Here is a 25,315-nt window from a genome sequence, read left to right on the forward strand (position 1 = left end):
AGCAGATGCCCACCAAATATTAGAAGGGCGAATGGTGGTAGTCCAAGTCACACTCCCGGTAACTGGACAGTGTTGGCAGTCCAAAGTGAATTCCTGTCCTTGTCTAAATCAACTGCAAATTGGATGTGGGTGTTGATTTGGATAGGGGCGCGAATTCATCCTCCAAGTACTCTTCTGTGCTGTCTATCACAATTACTCAGTCTGCATGTCACATTGCTTACAGAAGTGCCAAACCTAAAACCTTGCTTAATCTGACTATTTAAATAAGTTTAATACTCTCCTCCTTTAATTTTTTTGGAGGAAATCCTAATCGACTTTGGTTTTACATAACCAGAGTTAATCCAAAATGTGTCTCTTCAGGCCACTTTCAGTCCTTGCACAGATCATAAAACACCTTTTTTTTTTTTTTTTTTTTTAAATCTATCTCCTTGCTGGTAAAAAAATGAAGGCAGTGAGAGACACTGTGAGTGGAGCTCAGTGAGGGCCAATTACAAAGTTCTCCACTCTCACCTTGGAAATAATGAGGGAGAATATCGCCCAACAGACAGAAGATTGAACAGATGAAGTTGCCTTATGAGGAATGTATAAGGAATTATTATATTTAGAAGCCAAGTGAGTATTGAGGTTGTAACATGGAGATGCACTATAGACCTTTTCCCCAAACACAGGAAGAAGTATTAGAGATTATTAGTATTGCTGTTATTGTTATCACTGTTATCATTATAACTTTCACCCCAGGGCTCAGGTCAGCAACAACAACAATTTCTACAAGGTTATCAGGATTGCTGAATGTTTCCTTTTCTGCTCAGTGATGCTCAACAGTCTTATTTCTGGTCAAAATAATTTTATTGGGAACTATGAAGCATAAAAATAATGAGACCGATTTTCATAAAGACATCTTTCCCTTGTGAATGCAATGTACAATCACAGCAGCGCAGTGGCAGCAACTCACCATTTGTGCTTCCAAAGCGAGAAGTGTTAATGGTGCTGAACAACACCCTGGTTGAGCCTGTGTCCAGTTCAGGTCATCAGGAAAGAGAAATTCAAACAGAAATATTTGCAGAGAAGGGCTGCTGGGATTTTAGGTAGGAAAGGAAAGTCTGTCATTCTGAAAAGCATTCAGAAAGTGAGGTTTGGTGGAGGCAGTCTAAAAGGGATATGCATCCTTTTTTAGATATATACATCATAGGAAGAAGTATGCAAGGTAAAGCTGGCAAATGAAATTAAATCTGGGGAGAAAATCAGGAAAGCAGTTTGCTAATATCTCTGAACTGGTCTGCTCCTTTCTGCGATGACGGAAAATATTTTAAGCTGGATCTTGAGAAGTTTCTGATCAGTCCAACTTGTTGCTGGTGATACTGGGGTCCTGCAGGCTGGCTTTGGCCACCCAGAAGTTGCTATCCAGTTCCGTATGCTCTGAAATACAGTTGTCAGTAAAGGTTGTGTAGCTGGATGTGCACACACTCAGGTATGTGCCCATAGTTGACTTTTGGTTTAGTTCCAAAGGGAGCCTGGGACGTGGTCCCACTCAAATGCTTTTTCTCTGTTGCCCTTTCAGCACAGTAACGCTCTGAAAGATTTTTAATATGAACAAGTCTCTTCCTTTCTTTCTCTCAGGGACCTAAATGAGCCTCAGTTTTCAGCAAGGAATGGATTACAACAAACTGTGTTCTTTGTCCCCTTATTGGATTCCCAGCTGTAGAAAGAATTAAGCAATGAGGTGAAATAATTGTTTAAAATTACTGAAAATGAATCTCGATCACAAGCTCAAAACTGAGAATCACAATCATTATATTTGCATTCTCATGAATGTACATGAAGTTATTGTTGTGTACCAGAGTATATATTTGTGTATTAACTTTATCAAATTTAAGTGTTTGTGATATGTCAGTGAGCATGAAATGTAGTTACTTGGTTGCACCTGTTCATAATAATTGGATTCAATATTCATGAATGATTTTCCAGTAACCATGTGCATGAGCAACGATCATTAAGACAGGCTTCCAGCTCCCCAAATATTGCACTGCAAGTGATCTGTGAGCTCTGTGAAAGCAAAGGTTTATAAAATATCGGCTGATATTTGGAAATGTATGCACAGGTGATTGCTTCTCCGGGGCAGGGTAACAAATCCCTGCTTGTTTACAGATGGGCGTGCACCTTCATGTAGCAATTAGGAATGATGGCAAATGGAAGGGGATGTTATCATCTAAAGTAAAAAAAGATCATGCTAAAACTAACAACTGTTAAGTGAGCTGAACCAGAAGCAGCCTGGAAAAGGCAGAGGATGAAAATACTGGAAGTTAAATGTGCCAAGCCTGGCAAAAGTCAAAAAGCAAAAATCCAAGTAAGCAGAAGAAAACAAAAACCGTGAAGACAAAGATTATTTAATTTACCTTGTAGTAATGAAATAAATATTTTGTCTCCCAAGAGACCTTTGTTTATCCCTGAGCTTATCTGTTCTCATCCTGGAATATTTGAAGGTCATGGGCCAAACCAGAATACTGTTCGAGCTGCCAGGAGGAGCACCTCGGGTTAGATGGGATAATGTAAGTAGAGGAAGTGTCCACACACCTCTCTCTGGAGGGGCCACAGGGTGTGATGTGAAGGTGGTCAGGGATACGGTGATTGATACAACCTGTTACTGTCAGATTAAAAATCTTTACTTAAATCTCATACGTTGGTTCTTGCCAGACCAGGTTATTACAATCCCTGTACTTTGTGAAATGGTGTCCAAACAATATATCTATTCTCAAATTTTCTACTTCACTTTTTCCTGATAGCTGTAATGGTCCAGTAATTACTTAAAGATGGAGATATACTCTCTCATAAACCTAGCATCCAGGCTGGAAGATTGCTTTCTGTAAAATTTGCATTGCTCTAGACACATTCCAGTTATTAACATTGTGAATGTAAAAATATCTATTAAATATTAAAGCTCATATTAAAGGTTTGATAGCCACGCATGTACTGCATGGAGGACCTATTCCTCAATGCAGTGTGAGTCAGCTACATAGTCATGCAAGAATGGACTCCAGCACAGGGTTCCTCCACTCTATTTGAAATCAGTAAGAATTAGAGTCTTTCATTGACTTCAAAAGGCTTTGAGCAGGGGCTCAGCTGGCTTATATTATGTACTGGGGGAAGTCTTCAGTCCTAAAAGTGCATCATAGTGCTGCTGGCTTATTAGAAATTAGCACATCTGAGTCACAGCAAGGCTGAAACTGAATATCCAGGATATTACCCAATGGCTTTTATTGAAAATGTAACAGTCGTGAGATTGCTTTGTATAAAGCAAGCACAACTTGCCATGAGGAGGTGTGCCTGTTTACAGCGATTACGCTGTGGCTAGCAGGTTTGCATCATTGATGCCTGAAAATCCAGATGGAAACCTGTCCTTTTCTCCTCTCCTTCCACTGCTGCTGAGGTTAGCGTCTTTCTGTTTGGGGATTTCCTGGACAGACATATGCATCCAATACACCAGCTAACCCACGGGCAGTTAGCCCAGTGTTTATAAGATCTGTTGGATTTACTGCAAATGAACAGATGATGTCCAGTAAGGCCAGTATTTCTGGAAGAGTACACAAAGTTGCAACTGATTTGTATGGGCAAGGCAACCAAATCACACATTTCTTGACTCAGCATAGCTTGTAGAGTTCCTGTGGTTTCTTTTAGTAAAATGCCAAGATTCATTGCTGGTAACATTTTCTATCAGAAAAGAAAAAAAAAAGAAAATGCAGTGAGGTACATCCGAATTTAGGATGGCACTTTCTAGGCCAATAGCATATCGTACAAGTTTTTGCATTGCGCACGTTGAATGATTGGACATGTCGAAATTTTTCCACCAACCTTTAAATCTCTGAATCATGTCATGTCTGATCTAGCATCAGATGGTACAGGGAACAGGCAATTCCCAATGAGGTGCACAGTTTGAAAGATCATATAAACAGCTGGGGTTTGGCTCGCCTCTGCTTTACTCTCCACTTTGCTCTGATTCCACTGAAAAGAAGCAGACGTATCAGGAAGATCTAAAACGGCACATAGGTTGATCCAAGACCAGCGAAAAGTAGTAGTAAGACACTTTAATCCCCATGGACTATTTCCTCGTGTGCTGAGAAAGGGCAAAGAAAGCTTAAGCAGAAATTTCTGGTTTGGTGGCACTTTACAACACTATGTATTTTCTACAGGTGACAAAGAACAGCTCCATTTTTAGATCTGATAAAGACTAAAGCAATTCTCAGTCAGTTCCTTGGGTAAACAATCGGTCAGGATAAGCCTGCACATTGGGGAAATTTGTGGGCTTTTACAGTCTGAGGATGGCTAAGAGCACCCCTGCGGGGACTATGAAGAATATTCGATGCAATGGTTATCAGTTGCTTATGGATGGGGGAAGCTCTAGAAGTGGAAATACTATTTAATAAGCAATTGATCTTTACACTGGCAAAGAGATTATTTTTTTTTCTCATTCCCCTGTTTTAATGTGATTTCCCCTTGACAAGCGTAGTCAGGCTCCATAGAAATGAACATCACAGAAAGCAGACTGAACTTGTGCTACATAGGTAACTACATAAAACTACACAAAAAAGAAGAGAAAAATAGTTATCAAGAATATCCACTTTTGGCTTTTTACATAAGTGCCTGTACAGTGGCTCGTGCCAAACACGCAGTCTATTTTTTTTGTCCCTCATTAACTATACTTTTGGCTTACAAAAAAAAAGAAGTTCTGAGAAAAATAAGTTTTCTTAAAGAATGCAGCTATTTATTGATCCTGAATTCAGAAAACTCAGAAGTTTTGGAGCTGCAACTAACCTCTGATTCAGAATTCATCATTTGGAAAACTACTCGTGAATTGTATCATCTTGTGTCACAGCTTCAGCTCCCAAAATTATGAATTTTAAAATAGTATTTGTTGCAGAAAGAACAGCATGCAATTTGTTTTGCCATTATCTGTTTGCTAAAAATGTGTCCCATGCTAATGTCCAACAAAAAAAGATGACAGCAAGCTTTAGCATGAAAAGCAGAACAGGTTAGATTTAGGTTATGGTAATGAGAACGGAGTGAGACAAAATACAAGATGGTACAAGCAGAAGACCACATGGATAAATACAGGGATTTCTGTAATGGAAATTTAAATATGCAAAGATCAGGCATCATTTTTAGTTTATCACTTTCATCTCCTCCTGTTTTTGAAATCTAGTTAGTAGTATAATATTGGCCTAGAGTTTTAAGAAAGAAAATGTCAGCAGGCATTATTAATCTTATTTATATATAATTGTATAAAAAAGTAAAGGAAAACAACACTGCTTATCTTTTTTGAAGCCTGCAGATATTGTGGTTGTTTTGCATAATGCATATTGGTAGCGGTTGCTGTGTTATTTTTAAACCTAAAATGAATATTAAATGCTTACGGTCAGTGTCTTAATACTGCTTAAGGAATACAGAGCAACTTCTCCGCCTCGCTAACAGCGCCGCTGGCTGCCCTTGTGGCCCCGCTTAACACAGTCAGTGCCAGTCTCTGCTTGGGCACACACATATTTCTCCTCCACTTCACAGAGACTGCTGTGCTTCAGAAGAAAGGTGCCACCATATAAATGTTGTAGAAGAAAAATCATAGAATCAGAACATGGTTTGGGTTGGAAGGGACCGTTAAAGGCCATCTAGTCCAACCCCCTTGCAGCGAGCAGGGGCATCTTCAGCTACATCAGGTTGCTCAGAGCCCCGTCTAACCTGGCCTTGAATGTTTCCAGGGATGGGATGTCTACCACCTCTCTGGGCAGCCTGTGCCGGTGCTTCACCACACTCAACATAAAAAATTTCTTCCTTACATGTAGTCTGAATCTACCCTCTTTTAGTTTAAAACTATTTTGTGTGTGAATGCTAGCGTGCAACACTGCTGCCGTTGCCACCACCACCCTCACTGATGGTGTCCAGACAAAGTTTATAGCCTCAAATTAGCCTATTGCTTGTATCTGAAGTACCATACCATAGCACAAACTTGCTGTCTTGTAAGGGCAAACTCCTCGGTTCCCATTTCCCTTGTGTATTTTGCCATCGGTGTTGGCTGAAAGCCAGCTCTTTGTCAAAGAAATGTTAAGGAAACCACAAGTGGTGCTTGTGATTCCATTTAATAGCATTGTAAGAACCGTGCGAGAGACAATATGATGCGGTCAGCTGTGTTTTCAAGAATTTCCAGTAAATGGAAGACCAGACTGCTTTTTTTTTTTTTTTTCTCAGCTGTACTTTAGCAGCAGTAGCTTTAGCACTAGGCCAGCCTACTGGTAGGTTTCTGTTTTAAAAAGAGTGCTGGCATTTTCTGTCGAAAATGGAACTATTGCACTCTCTATTTTATTTTGAGGTAAAAAAAAAAATCTTGGGGGGTTTTGCAGCTTTGTAAACTTTGTTTATGTGAAACATAACACAACAGGGTTGTTTTTTGGATTTGGTTTTACATTAATGCTCTAAGCAGGAGGGAAAAATGCTCTGCAGATCTCCAGAACTGTGAAATACCAAATAACTCTTTCACATTGTTGGCTTTAATTTCTAGAGATTTTGCTGAAAACATCAAAGATATCTAAGTTATTTTTCATTATTGCTAGAGGGTATATTTTTAGCTAGAGGAGGCTAGCAGGATCGCTAAGTTATATTCAATTTGACACTTTCAAATTTTTTTAAACTACTTTTGAATTGTCTCATCTGTGGACTCTGAGGTAAATTGAATGCAACCCATTCCACTGGCTCATACAGAAATTCAGTGCTGATTTCCAGCAGTAAAGAGCTGATCTTTTTAGATGTTGAAAATAACAGCCCCTCTTAAAACTGTTCCATCTGAGGTATTTTGAACTTTTTCTCTGGCACCTCATCTCACACTGGCTGACATAAGTCTTGCACTTCTCGATGTATTGGAAACAATAAATTCAATGCGACTTTGTGAGAAATATTGATAGACTGATTATAGCATGCCAGCTCAAAATTCAGAAATGGAACAACCAGTTTTCATCACACTGCTGCTTGCTTAAGGGAGAAATTCACACATAGGAAAACTTTAGATACCATAACGTACATAATGTAACTTTAAGTAGTCTCTCTCTCTCATGCTTTGTAATACAGGCTAACACAGTAGTGTTTACATTAGAGATGGGCTTGAGCTACAAACGGCAGATTCAGCTTTTGCTTTCATCTGGAAACCTGCAAAATTTTAAGGTGATGAACTTGTATAACAGTCCCAAACAGCATTATTCAGTGGGGGGGGGGGTGAAAAAAAAAAAATCCTGTTGAGGAAAGAAAATATATTCATTCTATAGTCGTCAGTGGGTGCAGTTCTGTGTTAACAGCCATAAACAGCAAAACTGTGGGAATTATATTTTATTTTACTGCTTTTAAATAATGTTTCCCTGTATTTTGCATCGTTCCAGTTATACCAAGACTATAAGCTCTGAATAGCTCTTTAGCTTTCTATGCATGCTGAATATTTTGAAGATTTTAAGATGAAATGAAATGTAGTTTGCTAGCACTTGGCAGACCCTTAAGCTGGGGGAAAAAAAAATGGAAAGAGCAGCCTGGTTAACTCAAGCAGAAATTGCCCTAACGGGAAGACATCTGAGTCTTCAAGGTATTAAAAGCATCTGTCTCAGTGGATACCTCCAAGACAGACCCACTGCAAGAGCCACAGGGCAATTCAGAGGAACAGAGTAATCTGAAAAACCACCAAATGGGAGGGAAAGATTAAAGAAAATAAAATAGGAGTAGGTGATTTTTTCTCTTGGGGGAGGGGGTGGGAATCATAAGGTACACAAGTTGGATTAATGCCAAGTTTTCCTTCAAAAGTATACAGAAATAGAAAATACGCAGTTCAAATTCAGATTTTTTTTTTTTTTTTAGGGGATGGAAACTAGTAGAAAAGACTGCCTGAAAATCAGAGACAATGAAGAAAACCAGGGAAGTCTTACTGAGGTTCTTCAGCTGCAATAAGGAAATTCGCTGCAATATCAGCAACAGAGGAAAATTACAGCTTCTTCTTAACTTCGGGACTAGCCAGAGCACCAGTAAAAGTTTGGCCTCTGTCGTGCACGGCGATAAGTTGGAGTTCAAGGGAAAGAAACGTGCAGGGAAACAGGGTCCTCCATCCTGCAGATGTGTGGGGCGGTCCAGAGATGCCGGGAGTCCTCCACGCCCCAGCTGTGCTCTGCCGCAGTAGAGGGCAGCGAGGCATGTGTTCTTGCGTGACACCGCACAGCCTAAGGTCAGCAAGGCGAGCATCCCGCCTGAAATGTGGCATTATCCATTAACGTCTTCAAGCACACACATGGTGCACGTGGTACACCTGCAGACTCTGTGGTCAGGTTTTAGTGCTTCTGCAGCGGCAGTGGATGAACACACAGTGCCTGCAGGTTTGGTTGTATCTACACAGCTGACTTCACAGGTAGCCTTAATGTGTCGTTGCCACATAAAATACCACTATCAGTGGCTCCTTCAATTTTTCTTCATAATTCAAATAGCAATAATGTTCTAACATATGGAAGTACGCTACGTTTGTTTGTAGGAAATATTGCTGAAAAAACCCTACACTTTTAAAAAAGCCAATCCCTGTGTGATTGAAAATGAGCACACATATTCTGTGAGACCACTACTCTGAAAACTTGCATGTGTATCTTCTCAACTCTCAAAGGAGACAAAATAATCAGCACTCTCTGGTGTATACTCTGTCAAATTTTAATATAGGTGGTAGCTCCCATTCTTCTTCCCTTATTGAGATTGAATTAATCTCAATCTGAATTATTGGTGTACATGCCAAACCAGGATGAATGCAGGACTCCCGAGAGTGATGGATGACTTTGATGCTTCAGTTCCGGGTGCCTAGCATGGTTACGTGGAAAGAGCTGGCTCTCCATTTGTCGAGTACTGTGTAAATATTTTGCAGATATCTGTGGTTTAGTGTCCTCAAACATATGCCGAATTACTACTTCTTTATTTTTAAAGCAAAATTTTAAATAGAGTTAACCACATACCTACCAACCCCTCTTCCCACTTTCTTTTTTTCCTTTTAGGTTATTTTACGTGTGTGAGCTTTCAGTCTCAATATCACAGTGACACGAGGCTCTGCTTTGGCTGTTTGCTTTGTGCTGTTCTATTTAATGTGTTTAGAATGACCTTCTGCCTCCATTAAATTACAGATGATCTAGTTTCTCAGCAGGGCCATTTATGATCATTTGTCTTAGATTTTATGTATTGCTTTTCATTGCCCATCTCAGAAATGGTCTTACTTGCACTGAATAAAAAGTGACAAGAAGTGATGGAGTATGTTGTTAGAAACACTTTGGAGAGTCTTGATTCCAGAAACGTTAGTTTATGAGCCGCAGGCTCTCTCAGGATGGATAACTGCATTACAGCGGGGTCGGCCCCACCCCACGGGACACTTCTGGGGAAAGAGGGGACAGCCTCCATCCTGCCCCCTGCCTGCGTTTCCCCCGTCCTCTCCTAGCAGCCTTCGGCAGGGCAACTCCTCGCCGCCTGCCTGAGCTGGCTTGAAGGCAGCTCTGTGGTGCCACAGCCATTTCCAGAGAGGAGCTCGGGCTCTGCAGATCGCTAGTGGGTTACCTACAGGCAGGGCACCAGTCCCGTAATGTGGGGGTTTTAGCTTGTGTTTGGTTACTATGCTGTCCTTAAAAAAAAGGAACTGGCTCTCACCCAGCGTCACTTCTCTTACTTTCCAGGAAGACAACAATGCTGGGATTGGGAAGAGAGAGGCCACCAAAAAAAGGAAAGGAAGATGCCTCGTAAGTGAGAAGCGTTTAAAAAGGTGCTATGAAGAAGAGCAGGGGAGGGGGTCTTCAGTGAAGGCTACTGGAAGCTGGTGCATCCTGGTGACAGATCTCTGTATTCTTGTTCCATCCACATTGGGGAAACATTTGCAAACTGTCATAGGTGAGTGAGCACCACAGAAGAGGTGACTCTTAGTAACTCTATTGCTGTCCCCTTCTCCAAATGGAGGAGACTCTGCATTGCACGATGGTGTTTAAGAGACGGGATGGAGCATCGCTCTTCATAATGTGACTTTATAACTTTACTGTGATGTTTAGAAACTTGAACTCAGGTCCTTCACAAAGAGGACTAACATAATCTAGACAACCCAGTTTTGATGTGAATATTGGTAGCTTATACCTGTGTCGCAAGGGCATGACATAGCTAATGCTGGGACTCCAAAATGTTTTTCAGTCTATCCCAACACTGAAATAAAAAATGAAGTCAAACCCTGACTTCAGCTACGTCACTTATAAAGCACTGATAAATCAATAGGAAGTTGACGTGCCCCATAGTGAGGGGTCCGGAGCCTGTCATACACCCTCAAGCAAGGTCTAGCTCTGGGCCCACACACCAGGAGATGAGCGGCACAGGGCTCAGCAGATGGGATTCCACACACATGTTATCAGCCTGAACCTGTCTTCCAAGGACGTAGGCTCTTTCTAGACCCCTGCAGAAGACTGAATTTTATCCAGGCACTGACCACGCTCCCTGCACAGGCCAGTTTCCTAACTTCGGTGCGTTTGGGAACCTCTACCTATTTGTATATGTTCTTGTCTTCTCTAGCATTCTCTACCACATTGATTTCTTGGAAAAGGGTGTTCAGAACAGTCTACCTTCGGGTTTCAGTAGTATCTTGAGTAAAACCCTGCTGACTTTTTCTGCTTCACAACAATTTGATTGTATTTTTCTGTGAATGACAGCTCTGTGCATTATAATCAATGGGGACCATTTGTAGCACACACGTGAAAAAGGATAAGTGGCGTAATTTTTCCCTTTAGGTTTTATCTCAGCAAACCGAGTAAGCCCAAACCCAGTGCCTCATCATAAACAGGCAAAGTACACACTGAGGCTCGGGGGAGACCTTAGTGCTCTCTACAACTGCCTGAAAGGAGGTTGTAGCGAGGTGGATGTTGGTCTCTTCTTCCAAGAAACAAGCAATAGGAAATGACCTCAAGTTGTGCCAGGGGAGGTTTAGATTGGACATGAGGAAAAATTTATTCACTGAAAGGGTTCTCAAGCACTGGAACAGGCTGCCCAGGAAGTGGTTTGGTCTCCATCCCTGGAGGCATTTAAAAGATGTGTAGATGTGGTGGGGGACATGGTTTAGTGGTGGGCTTCGTAGTGCTGGGTTTACAGTCAGGCCTGATGATCTTAAGCGTCTTTTCCAACCTGTATGATTCTATGATTTTGTTTTCTCTGTTTCATAAAAGAAAATGCACGGTATGAACATAAATTAAGGGTTGCTTCTAAGTACAAAAACCTGAAGCCACATCCATAACATGGAGAAAGTATCAATATTGCCATTTGTGCTCTATGTGATAACTAGCAGATCCATAACTGCAGAATTAAAAATAAATATGTAAACAAGCCAGACAGTCTGAATACTGCAGTCTCAGAGGAACAGTAGGTAGGAAGAGAAAAAAACCATATCAGTCTTCGCAGATGCTGTTATGATTCTGTGAGACCGTATTAAGTAAGCCTTGTTACTGCTCTCCATTGCTTTTCAATGGGACTGTGCAAGACAAAAGCAAACCTCAGTCAAAGGGTAAAAGTACTAAATAAGTAAGTGAAGAGTTACTTTTTCTGCTTCAGGACAGAGTTTGTAATAAATTGACTCAATAAGGGTTCTCATTGTTTTGGGAACAGTTGGCTGTAGGGTGTGTGAGAGCTCTGATTTCTGTGTTAATTTAGTTGTCTTCAGAGATTAGAAAGGCTGAAGGAATAACTGGTTCAAAATTACTGTGTCTATCCCATTTCTGGCAAAGGCCACTAAGGTGAGGGTGTTTTTTTAATCTTGATAATTATGTTTATGACAAGTGATGCAGCAGAAAACATCTTTCTCCTACAGGTTTACCCGTTTATTAAGCAATTAAGTGGAATATTTCATTTTGTTCTTCTTTGCCCCTACCACAAATAGAAGGCAAAACAGAAAATTTATTTCTTTAGGGTACTTTGGGAACACCCTAACACATTAGCACAACCAGCGCAGATAAATCCAAATGTAAGTCTGAGGCTCATCTAATTTTTCAAGGATCAATGAAAAATGTGTGAGTGTCATTTCTCATAGACAGTTATATTTGTTTCCTGCTGTTCCACCATAAGCTTTCTTTTATTATTTTTATCTCCTGTGAAAGCAAAATTGAATATGTCCAGAAAATAGATGCAATACACCAGAAGAAAAACTCAAAAGGTTGTGAAATCTGGAACACCGGTTGTTCAATTATATATAAGTAATGTAAACATGAATAGCAGTTTACCTAACTATTTTTTATGCCACATTAGCTTTTCTGTAGGGAGGAAAAAGAATATTCTCTGGTGCTTGAAATGCAAATGTTTCAAATGCACATCTATGCGTATTCCCTGCTAACCGCTATTAAGGTCAGGGTTTTTTTTCTTTTTTGCCAGGACGCTCTGTGCAGTCAATATTTGTTTCTGAAAGAGCTCGTCACAGTTATTAAGAAATGTTTCTTCCTCTTCCCAGTCAAAGTCAAAATGTTTTCACTTTGCCATTGCAAATTTTGATTCCTCACAGAAACATAGCTAAATTAAAGGATAAGTGGCAGTCAGCCCATGTCTAGGAGATCTACACACATGCTTTATACAAGGAAAAGGAAAGGGTGTTTGCATCTCAAATGTAAGAGACCCTCAGGTGGCTTTTTTATTGCTGTTGTCATCCCGGTAGGCATAAATGACCTGAGTAGGTTTAACGTTAACAACGTCTCTGGGTATCCTACTGTATGTACATACTAAAATATTTTCCCTTTAGAGCAATCTGGCCCTTTACCAGCCTCCCAATGGCCATGAAAATAAACTGCAGTGCAAATTATGCTAAAAAAATCAAAGGGTGAGAGTAAAATTCATATCTGCAGAATTCTTAATTTGTGCTTGCGGCCATCTGGCATTGCTCTCCCTTGAGATAGTGACCTTCCTCTCTTCTCTCTCCGTTGGTATTTTGTTTACTTACCTGTTACTTACCACACTGGCATATGAATGCTGCCTTTTATTTTTTAACTTGCTTCTTTCCTTTTCTTTCTTTCCTTCCTTTCTTTCTTTCTGTATGAAATTGTGTGCCTTCTTTTGGAGTAGAAATTTCCATACTACAGCTCTACTAACAGAAATACAACACAGTCTTTCTTACTAAACACTCAGTGTGGGCAAATACCTTCAGCTCCAAGGAGCAGCATGGGGGAAGAAGGAAACAGAGATGCCTTCAGAAGCATCTTTGAGCACCTTCATCCAATGTTGCCCCCTCACTGGAAATGTTCCAGGCCAGGTTGGGGGGCTTGGAGCAGCCTGCTCTAGTGGGAGGTGTCCCTGCCCATGGCAGAGGGTTGGAACTGGATGGTCTTTGAGGTCCCTTCCAGCCCAAACCATTCTGTGATCCCTTTACATTTTCCTGTGGTTGCCTGTACCCAAACCTCAGGTCTTCAGGGTCTGCAGAACTGGGTTCCCTTAAGCACAGAGGGCTTAACCTGTAAAAAAAAAAAAAAAAACCCACAAAAAAACCCCAAAAGTTACACCCCCTTTTCCCCTCGGGTGAGGCAAATAAAACCAGAGCTTTGCCAGCGGAGCCTGAAGCACAGGCGGCACCGGCCCCAGCTGGAGAGCCACAGATGTTACGTATGTGGTGCATACGTCTTTCCACCTCACTGAGCAGTACATCAAAGCTGATTGACCTGCTCAAGTTACTCACAGAAAACTAAACTACCTTGTCCCTTCCTAAATATACTATAAATGGAAAAAAAGTTTATTGTTTATCTGCCTGCCTTCTAAAGGTCACAGTAAGAAAAGGAAAGTTGGCTCCTTTTTTTCTGCTTTTATTATTTGGCTTAACTGCTACATTTGTTCCAGTCCCTTCTGTGGAGAACAAGCATTCAGTCAGTTACAAAGCATGGAGTTATCCAGTCCCTATATCAATAAAATGTTAGAAAAATGCTCCTGGTAGCCCTAAGCCTGAAGATTCAGCTTGTGAAGCCAATGTGACTAAACGCAGCCTTGCAAGGAGCAGGGCTGGAAATGTCCTTCAGGAGGTATCTCACCGCCGGGTCATGAACTCACTGTCTGTACAAATAGAGGCCCTCCACAAATACTTACCAACATCAGCAAATTAACCACAACTGGCTATTTCACTCTTCCAGAAGACACCTGTCCTCTCTGGCCGCTCTTTAGAAATCCAGCACACCCCTTCTCAGGTGCTGGAGCTCATAAGCTGCTTCAACTTTTTCTGCTGCTTTCAGCTGACACTAAGCAAGGTACATCCTTGTCCTTCTTTCAGACCAATCACCCATACATGCTTGGGATGACGCAGGAACTGAATTGGTCAACAGGCAGTAATAATCATAATAATACAATAAATGTACACAATAAACCAGGCATCCAGGCAGTGAAAATCAGCATGGTTTCATCAAGGTTAATGGGATTTCTTACTCCTGGGAACTTGTTTACCCCAATTGGAAGTTAAATCTTTGTCCAAATAACATCGTAATAAATACAAGTACACTAAAACTCTACACATCCTCCATGTACAGGCCATGATCTTGTACAGACAAAGTTATACTAAGTGAAATCCTGATCCTGCTGAAGTCAGCAGAATAGTTTTCATTCTCTGCAATCATCCGCAATTCAGTTTTCTTCGCTGATAATTGTGTGGCCCTAGTATAATATGAAGGCAAGACACTAAAGCTGGTGTAAATGGGATCATGCACTATGTGACTGAATATTTTGTATCATGAGTCAATCTCAAGGGAAGTGTCTGTTTCTACATGTTTGACCAGGCTGCTTTCAGAGCACTTGCTAAATTTTAGCTAATTTAACAGCAGTATATATTCAGGTCTGTCCATGCATTTTTATGTAAGTATATAAAATAAATATATATGTAGAAAAAAATCTATAACAAACCCCAGTGATCTGGATTTTGCCATGGGTAGAAGAACAACTGGGGATTGTATGAAGATGCAGATGTGGTTGTTAATGCTGATATACATCAATGCAGCATTTCAATGCATTTCAGTTTATGGAAGACTTTTATATAGACCTGTCATTCAGCACAGTCCTGTAGGTCATGGACTTGGCTACTTCGCCTTTCAAAAATACACTAGTTAACTCAGGTTACCCCATTTCTAGATTCCTAAGTTCCTGGAGACCCATGTATCCTTATACGTGAGTCAAAGCAAGCAGAGAGACTGCTGAGTCCAAGTGAAAAGGAAACAGGCGGCCCTATAACCTGCCATAATATAACTATAATTAATTATTTATTATATTATATATTAATTATGTAATTAATTAGTGCAAAGTTGGAAAAGAGTTTAGTCATTCCAGTGAGGGTGGTGAAGTTAGTTAGGGGTTTTGTATCAATCTAATGTAGCTACACATGATTGAGAATTAAAAGGACAATTTTATAAAAATGTTTTCATAAGCATTGCTCCAAAAACTGGGGTAAAAAGTTTCTTGTAGGGTCCCAGAAGCCTAAACGTTTTTCTGTTGGATTCCTCTCAGTAGTTCAGCTTACAAAGGTGAATAATCTCCCTTTAATGTGATATCCCATAGAAAGATAGAAAAAGAGAGGTAAAAGGTGTGTCTCGTATCCTTCCCTGAACAAGTTCTAAGGAAAAAATTCCATGGGCACAAAACAATTAAATGAAAAAGTCACTAGTTGCTGCCACTGGAGTTCAGTTTTACATTTAATCAGAGTGCTAATTGAAATTACTTTGGTAGTGGCTGTGCAATCCTCATTAGAGGATACTCCACATTACAAAGCTGCTACATATAATCTGGCACCTAAACCCAAGGTCCAACACACAGCTAATATCGAAAAAGAATTACCTCTGGCCACAAGAGACAGAAACTGGCTTATCAGTGAAGCGGGGCGTGTGGTTTTGCCTCTGTGGAGAAATTATTAGCCTCACATCACAGATTATTGTGCATTTTTCATTTTTGATGAATGACATTGCAGTATACTGGTTTAAATGTTAGAATGTGTTTATCAATATGCAGTACATCATTTAAATCCCTAGATTAAACAAAGTGATATAAAGATTATCTATTATGGAAGGCTGGCTATATCATGAAGTCATACAAATATGTAAAAGTTAAACAATTTAAAAAAGAAAAGGAAGAACTGCCATTATTGTCAATACAGGCCATAGAACATGAGAACACATGCATATAGATCTCCTCTGCCAATATCTAAAGGTCACATCCTGGAAGTGCTCCCAAGATGGATCCTTTGAGGATTTATAGAAGCATACTGAAGCAAAATGCAAGCCAAAATATATTTTATGTGGAAGGAAAAGGGAAAGCAACTAAGACCATTATTCAAGCTGAACCCCGTTCAGTATTTGTTTAGATCTTAAATACTGGTAAAGCAACATTTCTGCAGTAGTCCTCCTTCTGCATAGTCTGACACACGGTGTTTTGTGGCTGGCTGGAAACTATTCATTCTGGGCTTTGATTAAAAGACTGTACAATGTGCAAGGCAGTAGGGAACTCATCCCAAGACTTTCTGAGTTATTTCTGCTCGGCTAGAAGCTGACATTACACTGACAGCCATCCCGTACTTACTTTATACTTGCAGGTTTCACAGTTTCTCATCTTAGGGACACAGTGCAGAGGAATGCTTTTTTTCTTTTTTTTTTTTTCTAGTTTATGTACGTTGTTGGTTTGTGAAAGCATATCTTAGGATGGTTGATATCTTTTGGCTTTGTATTGCAGGCACAGTTTTTCTACTAGTATCAGCTCCTCTAAAGCCTGAAAGATTGACTTTTTTTTTCCTCATTTGTTAACTTAATGCAGGCTGCCTTTCTGCTACCCACTTAGATTGCATTTCTGCCGCACTGGATAGAAGGGAATAAGAAGGAAAGGAAAGAAAGCAGAACGAAACCCCAAAACTGCTGCTGTTTCTCATTCTAGGTACTTCTACGTCACAGAGAAAATAGTTCTCAGAACTCTCATTATAGGAACACTTGAAATCTGAGGCTCACCTAAGTTTCACCGAATGAGCATTAGGAATAAAGATTTTCATTTTAATACAATTCTAGAATGGAGACATAGGCTGAAATTGTTGAATGAACGAAATTGTTTTGGACTTCCTATGATGCATGAGCCTTGATTCATCATGTGACATGATAAAATTTCTTCAGCTATACTTCTTTATTTTACCCTTTAGCCAGTAAAGAGCTGCATCAAATTCCAGAATCATATATTCTTTCCTTATTTTAAGATTGACAAAAATACGCTGCAGCCCACAACTGTTTAGCAGAGGTTATTACATTAAATAAATGACACAAGTACACAGGCAGTGTGAGGAAAAGGCGATTCAAAGCATTTAATCTACAACTTGTCACCTTTTACAAATTAACTTGAAAAAATGCTAATCACCCTGGCTTGTAATTCACTTGTCTCAGTTTCTGCCCCATTAGACAGCATTATATCCCTTTTAAGTCTTTTCCAGTTTCTTATACTTTTCCCTCTTTCCACCCCCACCCTTTGCCTGTTTTAATGCCACTCTTCTTGCTCCACCCTTCTCCCTAACAGACTCCTCTCCCTTTAGCTTTGGCAGAACACTACTTTTTATTGTAGTTCCCGTGATCTGTTTTGGTGCTCATAGTGTCAGCTTGTTTCTGAAAACACGTATCTGCTTGAAAGTGAGGATCTCTTCTCACTGAATTCCTAATGTAAATGATTTAAATTCCATCTATGTAGGGACTGGGAGCCAGATCTTGCCTTTCTTTTCTTTTCCTTTGATATGCATGAAGAAACACACATGCCTAAATCCTGGAGATGTATATCACTAAGCCACAGTACCTAAGACTCGATGCCCAAGTCTCAACTCCAGTTTGTGGGCTGAGATGTACATTTGGGCACTACCACGCTTTGGAAACCATCCAAGTAAGGCACGAGCTGATGGCCACTGTGTTTGCCACCTTTCCAGTGGTGAGGGGGCCTCCCCCAGCAAGCTGGGTAACAGGCAGAGGAACAACGGGACGTGTTTAGGGGACCAGACCTAATGGATGCTGCTGCTGTCTCGGGAATACAGCTGCCAACTAGAGGAATAAGGGCACATATATCCATTTCCATAGCAGTTGCAGAGGTTGACAAAGTAAGGTGCTGTGGATGTGAGGGGAGGAAAAGAAATAAGGGGAAATTTTTTGGGGGGGGCAGGGACCTCTGACAAGTGATTGAATACACAAACCTACTGTAAGGAAATGCAGTTCCTTCACTGCACTTCTAACAGACTTACATTGCTTTTGAAGGAGAGAGAGAGAGACAGGTTCATAGAAGAGCAAAAGACAAATAAGTTGTTAGGAAGAGACTATTCCTATTAAACCATAGACTGGATCCTGTAGGGCATGCTTAGTATCAAAACAGTTCTTTCTCTGATAAGTCTGAAAATATACGACAAAAAGAGGCAGTTACTTACCTCTAAATATGGCAAAACAATTTTAAACAAAGGGCAAAATCCTGTCCGCTCTTTTTATTGCGTTAGAAAAATCCAGTATGAACAGATAAAATGTTCAGGCACCAGATGAGAGCAGACAGAATCAATAAAATCAGAAATAAAGATGGTGTTTTATTGTTCTCTGGTGGATGGGTGAATTATACCTCTGAAACGTATTTCACCAACTTACTGTGTGCAGGTTTGATGGCAAGTAACCCTTTCCATAATTGCTGCCTAGCGTTTGCTGAACAGCACAAGACAGAACCTGTGTAAAACTCTTCCAATGGCCATACAAAGTCCAAGATTGAGGTCTCTAATAGAGCTGTAATGACTGTATGAAGAATTACAGCACATTAACGATGATCCTAGGACACACAGCGTGCCATCAATAAAAGACGCCACGTGCCAGCCTTTTCTGAGCGCAGATAAATGAGTGACAGAGGAAAAGGTCAAGAGTATTATGTAGAGTAAGAGATTTTCTGGGCATAAGATCATTAGATCATTTAGACTCACCACCTGTATAACACATGGTAAACAACCTCACTGCGTGGCCCTGGAATTCACCCAGGTATCTGGTGTTAAGTATATGCATATCCAAGAAGGCCTGGTTGGAAGTCACTGAAAGACAGAAAAAATGACACTTCCTTTGGTATGCTGTTTCAGTGATAAAACATGTGCATTGCTGCCTCATTCTGAACTAATTCAGACATTTTTGAAGATCCCTATGCCTATGTTCAGGTGGTTAAATACTTTAGGGAATATGCCAGAATGACTTGACCCATTTAGACCTTTTTAAAAAGGCAGAGCCATGGGAAACATGGATGCTCATTGTTAAAAAGAAGCGCTAGGACTCACTTCAGAATTGATTTGTTTGATTTGTCCTTTGTGAAATCAGTCTTCAAGTGGTGGATCATCACTGGAAGATGTCCTGCAAAAAAAAGAAAGTGAAGAAAAGGGATTTTTTTGATATGGATACTTGAAGTGATATAAATATTTTAAGAAGAGCATGACCATATATTCCTAAAGGGAGTAATAACAAGAGAGTAGGGAATGTTCTGGCTGAAAAAAAGAAAAGATCCTGAATTACAGACCAAAGACTAACAGAATGGACTTAGCTACTAAGTTCAGCTGCAACTTCCAGTGGTTTAATTTGCTGAATAAAAGCTACTGTGCAGAAAAACAACCCAGAAGTTAGTCCAGCAAAAATAGCTGTCTTGCAAAATAAACATGGGCATGCTGAAATAGCCATGGGTCATCTGTAGTTTCTCTGTCTGCAGAGATGGAACCTTTTGTCAGCGAGTTGAGAATCTGGCGTGTGTTGAATCAAGGATCACCCACAACCTCTTCTCTCTGAAAGACATCGAGGACATTTCCCAAACCAGGCAGTCAAGACCTTTGAGGTTTCCGCAGTCCCACAGTGAGTGCTTTCCTAGTCGTAGAACAAGGGGTTTCAGAGGTAATCGATGGCTTCCACAATACAGGAAGAAATTATATTGCAAGCTGTACTGCATGGCTGGTTAACCAGCTCCTGCAAGCAACTGCAGGCATAGGGTAATGCAGGACAAAGCTGACTTTGCAGGAATTGGAAGCGCAAATAATGCATTATGCACCAGAGAGGGACAGGATTCGGAAAGTCTTCTCTAAATATCTGGGAAGAAATCCTGACCTTCACTGGTTTAATGACAAAACTAAATGCCACTCGATGAATGCGTTTTCTTTTTTTCCCTGGATTTTTTAAGTTTGTGCATTCAAGCAAGGGCTTGTAACCTCCCAGAGAAGCAAGAAGTTGTTTTGCCATTAGATGAGGTAAGGGATCCCAGTTCCCACGAAACTGCAACCCACAGGGTGGGCTGGGATCCACAGTCTCCTTCAGCATCATCAGGTGAAGGTGCTTTCCCTCCATCATACAGATTTCTCCATTGCAAAGGTCAAGACAAATTCTTTGTAATAGGGAAAAGAATGTGAAATTAGTTGTATGAGACCCCAAATAGCCTATAATTAAGTATGTATCAAATTAACTGCGTATTTACTTCTACAAACACACAAGTCTGAAAATAATACATTGAGAATTAAAAGAATAAAAATTAAGAAATAGCTTAGGAATTCAGGGGAAATTATGCATGCACAAATTGCAAACACACACACGAGTCATGCCACATTAATATCTGAACCTTTAATAAAACTAGTTTCGTAGTATTTAATCAGTTTTCTGGCCCTTCAGGGGCCGAAGGATTCCTTCTCACAGAGCATGCAGAGAGCAAACCAGGCGCAGAGGAGGAGAACGACCCATGTGTCGCCGCACCTTCTCCTTCCCAGCACAAATTCACACGTGATGGGCTAAATGGACTTTTTCAGTTCTGGACCCAGGGAGATTTGCAGGGAGAAAATGGAAATTACTAAGAGCCTGGCTGCCAGCAGCAAATACCGTCATGATAGAAAATGCATGGATCCCACCTTTTTTGCAGAGTACCGCTGCCTCCTCGCTTGCAGATAATGAGTTCTCCCCTTGTAAAAAGATCTCCCAGGGATACGGGACACAAAAGGGGGTAGCGTAGTAAACTCTCAGCTCTGCCCACATTTGACAGGTTTTCAGGTGTGTTTTGCTCCCCTCTGCTTTTTTCGAATAGAGACTAGCACATGGCCACTTGTTAAATCTCAACAGGATTTCCAGCAACTGTGGTGTTATTAGAGTCATTTAATAATGCTGAGGGATGTGGTGGGGGAAAGTGAGGTGGTTACGGTGTCCGTGTGCTTAATTTTCAGAGAACTAATCAAGAGTCCCTGGAAAATCATTTTCTGAAGGAGTACTAAACAGAAAAAAAAAAAAACCAAACAACCCACGATTGAAAAACATAATAACTAGATTCGCTCCTGTGATATTTAGATACATTCACAATGCAAAAAAGAAAACTATCACAAACCTGAGAGGCTGGCATGTAGCAGGACATTCTTCTGAATCACAGATGATGCACCAGAGATGGGGGAATAAGTCTATCAGCCCCATTGTTATGTCACAAACAATAAAATTAAAGCTATTCTTTATATTAATTTCTTTAAAAACTATTTTTCCTGACCAAAAATAACTTTGATTAATAACAACAGAAAAGAGAAGCTGTACAGATCACTGCTCTCCTCTCACTGCTGGGATAGAGACACATACAGAAAAGAAGTCTGAGGGAAAACAAAAATCATCACATACACTTAAACTTTTAGCTTTTGTCCAGAAACATCCTACATGGACACGTCACTGAAATCTGTAGAAATACTCCTGCTTCAATGGGCTTTCACCAAGCCAGAAAGCTATCAGGGCACCTGATTTTCAGTGTTTACCAGTGTTAACATTAAGTAGCCTTTTAACACAGTTTATATTCTGTTAAGGAAAAAAATGCAAACAAACCTAGCAGTATAAACTGCATATACACATATATTTTGTAAATACATTCCAGATCAACACGGAAGAAGAAAAATTGGGAAACTTACAATACCAAAACAGAATTATTTGTAAAACCAGCCATGCTACACCATGAAATTGTATAGCATGAGGATGCCCTATCTACAAATGCCCTGATGTTGCTAAATGACGGATTTTCTGTATGAACAGAAACACCACCGAACACTCAGAAGTTGCTTTTATGATCACAGTAGGATGTTCTCTCCACAGTAATGCATCTATTCATCATTTCAGCCACTTCTGGATTGTGACAATGAGTTTTCATTTTAAGGAAGCACTTGCTTCCTAATAGAGGTTTGATTAAAAAGATTAATTTAGGGTCCTTTTTAAAAATATTTATATTATCACACGATAATTTATCATCATAGAAATTCCTTAATGATACCAAAAATCTAAAAGATTTATGAAGGATTGGAATGGTCCGGCATAATTCAGTAACTGAGTTTCCGAGTCCTACCTGGAGTTCGTGGCTGTTGACATTTAATTACAGAACTTGACCTAGCATGAAATTTTGGCTTCTCTACATCAGAAAAACAGCTTATAGATATATGTTTTACCCATGGCACATGGGAAGTAGTTAAATGTTGATTGACAGCTAAGGGACCCTTGATATCATCTATGCAACGTTACCTCTACGTCCACAAACCCAACACAATAGCTCCACGCAACAAGCAGTTATGGCATTGACAAAGGTTAGCCATCGAACGCCCTCTAAAAATCTGAGCTGCTAAGCATTCACATCAGAAACCAAAGATCTAAACATTTTGCTGGTTCTGCAACACTGCCTGAACTTAAATTAGAGGTTATTGTAAGATGAATGACTGTCGTGTTTGCTTCTGCATGCAAGAGTGAAACTCAGATGATTAAGGCTCTGATGTGCAGACTGATAACTTGATCTGCTTGGGCAGTTCTTCTGTAATAGCACTGTATAAAAGGATGGGTTTTTTGCCAAAGCACTCTAATGTACTTTCATAACTTAGCAAAAAGATGGCTTTACATACAAAAATTTCCAAAGAGCCACCTTATTACCGGGTAATAACATTAAGTAATTACGTAAAAGCTCTATAAACATATTTATCCCCAACACAGATTTAAACCTTTATTCATCATTTGGGATCCTGCCACAAATTACTCACATTCCAAGAGCCAAGTCAACAGACGGCGCATCAGTAACCCTTCAGAGACCTCCTGGTTGTGGAAGGATACGCTCTGCCTTGACAGGAGCTGACCCATTTGACATTGTCCAGGACTAGGTCTGTATAAAACGATAAGAAGTGCATTAAATAGAGAACTTCCAGAAGAAGAGTTTAATATTTATGGTAAGAGCTACCTCTTAACTCAGGGACTGTATTTTATTGCTGAAAATAAAAAAAAAAAAAGTGCGCTGTAATTAATGCAATTAATTATTTATCACCCGTGAACAATCTGTAGAGACAGGCATTTTGGTAACTTATAGTTCGTTGGCTTTTTACTTCTTCATTATCAGAGAAGCAAGGCTTATTATAAATATGGTTAAGTTGCCAGATTTGAAAGAGAAAACTAGAAATGATGATGTTTTCAGATGTGTTTGCTCATAGACTGCAGGTAGTACATCAGCAGTAACTTCAACTCAGCAGTCTGCTCATTGACTCTTCTCAATATCCCGATTTCTAAAAGTGTTGGCTGATATTTGTTGTAGCAATCAGAACGTCTCAGTCAATTTCTAAATCTGAGTCAAGAAACAGATATCCACACTCACCATTGTAAAAAGTGCTTGGGATCTTTTCTGACGGTCTGAGTGCTGAAACGTAGAAACTCCAGCTAAAGCTCCCGTTCTCGCTGGGTATAACTGAAATGGGGAAAGCAAAAACTTCCTTATTTTTGCAAATTGTTGACAGATGCAAGGCTCTTCTTTGGCAGGACTCCGCAATAAAGTGGAAGTCATGTTTGCTGGAAAGGAGTTAACATGATTTGTGAAACAATATTTAACAGTAAACCAGAATATTAAACTCCTTAAAAAGATTTTCAAACTTAAAAAGATAACAAAACTGACTGAGGTCTACTGAAACAGTAGATTTTGACCATTTTGAAACATCTTTGATACTTGTAAAGCAGGACAAATTTTGAAACTGGTATTTAGATGTTCTGAAACTTTTTCCTATAAAAATATGTGTAAAAAATCAAAGATTCCTTAGTAATAAGTTAAAGGGATTGGCATTTTTCATGAAATCTCTTTTCAATTAAAAAAAAAAGTCTCAGCTCAACTGAAAGTCATGAATACTATCAAGAAAAAAAAATGGGGTTTGGTTTTTTTTGGTGTGTTTATAAATAGCACTATATAATTTAATAACAATTAAGACAATTTCAGCAGTCTTGGAATATAGCCATTTTTTCTTCAAGTATTAACATAAATACATACAAAAATATTTAGCTACATATATGTATAAAGTGGTGTGCAACTCCTGCATTTAACAGCACATTTTGTGACTTTACATCTCCATTTTAAGCAGAAAATCTCATTTGACCTCTCTCCCGTCTCATACAGTTGTATCTTAATGGTGTCAAAATGCAAACCAAAACATAGGCAAGCAAGAGAAGAAAACAAACTAAAACATTCTTTGAAATATTCCTACAATGTATAGGCATCACCTTCAGCTACTTGATTATTTTCTTGTCATGGAACACATTATGAATGAGAAATTTATTTGGACCATGTCTTACCTTTGAGCTCAGCAAATGGTCTGCGATTTAGAATAAAATTTCCCAAACTGAGAAGATTATTCAAATGACCTGTGTTGGTACAAGTGTGGTTTAACTTCAACATCCGATTCTGCACCACGAGCCAGTATGAAACATCAGACCAGTTCCCAACTCAAAAATTTTCACTGGCAGAAAGGAGTATTCTGCGCTATAAAAATTTCTGTTGTCAAACTTGCTCCTGTTGAAAGGATGCTGGGGAAATTCAATGCACTGTAGATGGAACATGAACTGGAAGTCCCTCACTGTGGGTTTGATTTACCTGGATGGGTTCCAGAGAAAAACAATAGTACACATCACAGTGTATATATACATCAGCCTACTGCATTTAACACATTTTGTATTGAACAATTAAAAAACTAACCCCTTGTAAATTAGGTAGGTAGGAGTTTTATACCAAAGGAATAAAAAGAATATGTGTACTTGCACAGTTTTACATACTGTTACAATCCTTGCTTTCCTGCTAGCTGAATTCTAAAGATGGTAAGCCAGATGTAAATAACGAGGAAAATTTGCTTGAGGTTTCTTATTTTCTTTCAAATGTGGGCCTTTAAGTACAAAGTTGGTAGTAACTGGACTACTACTACCCAGTAGTAATTACTACAGCGAACTTTTCTAACCTTGGTGTCCTTAGTACATCACTTGGAGAAATTTGGGTGAAAATACAGAAAATT

This window comes from Leptosomus discolor, chromosome 4 (assembly GCF_034619465.1).
Source record: "Leptosomus discolor isolate bLepDis1 chromosome 4, bLepDis1.hap2, whole genome shotgun sequence".
NCBI classification, from domain to species: Eukaryota; Metazoa; Chordata; class Aves; order Leptosomiformes; family Leptosomidae; genus Leptosomus; species Leptosomus discolor.